The following is a 4,802-nucleotide window of genomic DNA, read 5'->3' as shown; positions in this document are numbered from 1 at the left end:
AGCGCGCCCCCCCCCCCAGTGACTCCAAGGCGGGCAGGCCAGGGGGGCCCCTGGAAGGATTGGGGAAGGATTGGCCGGGCTCCCCACAGCCAAAGGAAGGCATGGGGTGTGGCCTAATATGCTAATGAGCACTGATGTTAGGGGTGTGGTTAATAAGCTAATGAGCAGTGCTGTTAGGGGTGTGGTTAATATGCTAATGAGTTTCTGCTGTTGGGTGTGGCCTATTATGCTAATGAGTTCCTGATGGGCTTTTTCTACAAAAAAAAGCCCTGGTTACCATCAAGCAGTACACCCTTGAAGCTGCTGTTTGTATATTTCTCCCCATGAGACAAAGACTCCCAGGGGGCTTTGAGGTTGTAAAAATAGTGCAAAAGAAAGGGTTAACCACCATTCTTTCTGCACTTGTCACCCTGATCCAAAATGCCCCCCCCCCGCTACTATTTACTAATACAAATCCCATTCAGGAATGTTCCCGTGTAGAGGGAACATTCATACTGTAGACATATACAATATTTTCAAGGGTTTTTTTGTTTGTTCGTATAATGTAAATAATTTGGGCAACAATATGCTATGTGTTTAATGATGAAACATTATTAAAGAATAGTACATTATTAACTATTTTCAATGTTATAAAGTTTAGCTTAATATGCAAAGAGGCAACTAGTCCTACCTACTGTAATGCTATAAGCAAGTCACTGTTCAAATAATACACTTTCTTTTGTTTACTACAGTATTTGCTTTTGTCTTCAATTTTTATTTTTCCTTCTCGTCAAAAGATAAAAATTAAATATTCATATGCTGTGGCAGCGTAAGATACAGCAGCTTCCAACTCTTTCTCAAGTACTGAGCATACTTGCATTTTTTCTTACAGAAAACAAAGATTTGTATACTTCTAAATTGCATAAATATGCCAAATAATAATAATAGACCCAGCTGAGCTCTGAGCAGGAGCAGGAGACAGAGGGGTGAGTGGTTTTTTACTTGCTTTCAGCTGGGAGGATTCAGCTGAGGATATTGGTGGGAGAACTGGTCTGGGAGTGTGGGGAAGCGCTTAGAGTTGTTGCAGATTCCTGGCTGCTTGAGAGAGGGAGAGGAAAGGGCATTGTTTGACTGTGATTGAATGCAATCGAGTATTTAAGAAAGCACCTTGACAGAGGCACGAGCCTAAGGGCGAGCTAAAGGGCTCTTTGCCCGTGGCTCTTAGCCCAGGGACTCTTGGACTAGGGGCTCTGTGAGACGCCCAAGAAGAGGCAGAAAGTGAAAACCCTAGGCTCTTTCTTTTCCCCATAAAGTAATTTGACTTTGACAAGAAAAAACACATAAATACAAAGGGATTTAAAAGGGGGCTTCCTCTGATGAGGAACTTTATCAAAAGCTTTCTGGAAGTCAACGTAAACAACATCTATTGGGTCCCCCTTGTCCATATGTTTGTTCACTCCCTCAAAAAAACACTAACAGGTTAGTGAGACAAGATCTTCCCTTACGGAACCCATGCTGAGTCTTCCTCAATAGTTTTTGTTCATCAATGTGCCTACTAATTCTTTCCTTAATAACAGTTTCCACCAACTTACCCGGTATCGACATCAGACTGACTGGCCTGTAATTTCCCCGATCTCCTCTGGAACCCTTTTTAAAGATGGGAGTGACATTAGCTACCTTCCAGTCCTCACTAACAAAGGCAGATTTTAATGAATATTACATATTTTTGTCAGGAGTTCCAGAAGTTCACATTTGAGTTCTTTCAGAACTCTCGGATGTATGCCATCTAGACCTAATCCAGTTTTCCTTATGATATGTTCTGAATATAGATTGATAAAACACGTCTTTGGATGACACCTGTATCAATTAGAAACCATTCTGTTTCTTCATATTCCTGCCTAACAGTAGTCTGTTGTCCAGACTACAGGTTGCACATCAAAACCAACAGATGTTGTGGCATGACCATTTCTTTTAAAACCAACCATAATTTTAATGATCCACACAGTCAAAAAAATTGCTGTAATCTATGAAGCACAAACTGTTTTTCTTCTGAAATTCTCTGGTGTGCTCCAGTATCCAATGTAAATTTGCAGTATGCTCTCCAGGCCCGTAGCTAACAACTCTTTGCTCAGGGGGCCCATGTTTTTCTCAGAAACCAGATTGAACATCTGGCATTTCTCATTCCATATATGGTAACAGTCTTTGATGTAAGATTTTGAGCATCACTTTACTTGCATAAGAAATTACTGTGATAGTCTGATAGTTGTTGCAGTCTTTGACGTCTCCTTTTTTGGAACTGGAATGCAGATTGAGCATTTCCAGGCTCTGGGCCATTGTTTTGTTTTTCATGTTTGCTGGCATATTCTTACTAAGCTTTTGATGGACTCTGTTTCCATGGTTTAAAATATCTCTATAGATATCTCATTTACTCCTAGTGATTTGTTTCACCCAATTGCTTTAATTCACTTTCAAAAACTGCAGGTTCTTCTTCAAAAAATTCTTGGAAGAATTCTGTCATCTTTTAATCTCTTCTGTATAGTCCTTCAGTGTATTGCTCCCATCTTTTCTTTATTTTGTCCTGTTCAATTGATTTTTAATTTTGCTGATTTCTGTTTGTATAATGTTTTTCCATCTGGATTACTGTCACGTTTACTTTTGCTTCTCATTTATCTTTAGCAATTTTAAGAATTTCATCAGTCATCTCTCAAGGCTTTTCATTTCCTTTGTCCACAGCAATAGTTTTCCTGCATTCTTCCTTGATAATATCTCTGGTTTCAACCCATAGTTCTTCCAATTCACATTCACTTGAATTTTGTAATGCAAATCTGTTCTTTCCATGATCTTTAAACTCTTCAAGAATGTTGCTTACATTGCACTTTGATATTTTGGCCCTATGGATATTTTGGTGTTTTTCTTCGGATATATTCTAATTTTGATACAAATAATTCATGTTCTGTATCACAGTCAGTTTGTGATCTTGTTTTAGCAGAGAGAATAGAGCTTCTCCATCTTCTGCTTCTGATTATGTAATCTATTTGATTACTGTATTGGCCATCCAGTGATGCCCACAATTGTCTATTTGGTTGCCTAAAATGGATATTATCAGCGCATCTTGTTTAGGTGTCTGATCAATTTCTTCCTGAATACTTGCTCAAAAGCTTTCAATTTCTTCCTCATCAGCATCTGTAATTGGGGCATAAACCTGAGTGATGGTTGTACTGCTAGGCTTTCCATGAAGTCTGTTATTATTCTGTCAGAATTTGCATTATAGTCCCTGATTGCTCATGCTACATCTTGCCTCACTATTAGAGCAACTCTGTTTCTTTTGTGTTTGTCATTTCCAGAGTGAAACACTTTGTAATTTTCTGACTGAAAATGTCCTAATCCAGCCAACTTTAGTTCTCTCACATCCAGGATTGTGATGTTTAAACATTCCGTTTCTCATTAATCCAGCCAGTTCTCTCACATCCAGGAGTGTGATGTTTAAACATTCCGTTTCTCATTTTACAATTTCAAGTTTACCTTGATTCATACTTCTCACTGTCCATTTTCCTGTTATATGTTCAAACAGCTTTGGATTTTTCCCCCCATCAATTTATGGCAACAACCGAATGTCCTTTCAACTTGTCCAGTTGTATCACTAAGAATAGCAGTACTCACACTTGTCCTCAGCTCTTCCCCAGTATGTTGTTACAATAGTATAAATGTTTAAGAGGAAATCCATGGCCATGCATTAAAGTTGTAATGACTGCCTTGGTCATTGCTCTGACGTAAAACAAATAAAAGTTTTCCTAGTCCTGGCTCACCTGAGACCACTCTGCTATGTGAACAGCATTACTGGTTCAAAAATAAAACAGTGTGATTAATCAGTATTGGGGTTGAGCAATATTTGTGTTTTGCAAAGCTAATAGTTGCCCTTTATATTTCCTTTTTAAGAGAACAAGCTACCCTACACTCAGGACTCCACACCCTAATACTTGAAACACTGTACAGTGTTTCAGTTGAAAAACTGTTGAGGCTCATAATTGTTTTCATCTTAAGGATTTGTTTCCACTGCACTCAAAACATACCTTGGCAGCCCCAGTTCATCAAAGGTATGTGCTTAATTGCTCCTCAGCATTTGGCTGGCACAAAGAATAATCCATCATTCCTAAGAATAAGATTGGAACAGCAGTGGTTCCCTTCACGAACTGAAGGGCTTGGCATAAATTTACCACAGCATTAAATAGTGATGTAATTCTAATTGTTTTATTATGGTTGAATTTGGCCCATTTTGATTTGTGACTCAATCAAGGCCAGTGTTCACAATTGTTGCTGCTTGGAAATGGCTTTCTTTATTTTGCTTTAATGTCTGCTCCCTACTCAGAGTCAACCAGATCTTGTTCACCATGAGTACAGTCTGCAGTTTTTCATGATCGCATTCACCCACCCTTCAGAAGACCACAAAACTGGAGATTCTGCTTATGTCAGATGCCTAAGATGTTTGAAGAAAAAAAGCAAAAACCTGTAGGTGCTAAAAAGTGTTGCTCAAAAGCAAACAGCCTATATGAGCTGCAAGCACTTTCTCTTGATGGAGGTGGGGGAAGAGAAGACTCTATAATACCATCCAAAACGTGTTGATGATTTTATCCTTGATGCAACAGTAGTGTTAGTTTTCATTCATTTTGTAGTAAATGAATACACAGTGCTTTCTCAGACTGAGCCAAGCCATTGGTCTGTCAAGGTCAGTATTATCTGCTCTGATTGGCAGTGGTTCTGAGGGTCCCAGGCTACAAAATTTTTTTTAAAGTAGCTGAGACGGGGTTCTCCCAACCCCGTTCTCT

This window comes from Gekko japonicus, unplaced genomic scaffold (genome assembly GCF_001447785.1).
Source record: "Gekko japonicus isolate JY-2015 unplaced genomic scaffold, Gekko_japonicus_V1.1 scaffold359, whole genome shotgun sequence".
Taxonomy (NCBI): Eukaryota; Metazoa; Chordata; class Lepidosauria; order Squamata; family Gekkonidae; genus Gekko; species Gekko japonicus.
The sequence above is the reverse complement of the archived record's forward strand: the minus strand, read 5'-3'. Positions refer to the sequence as shown.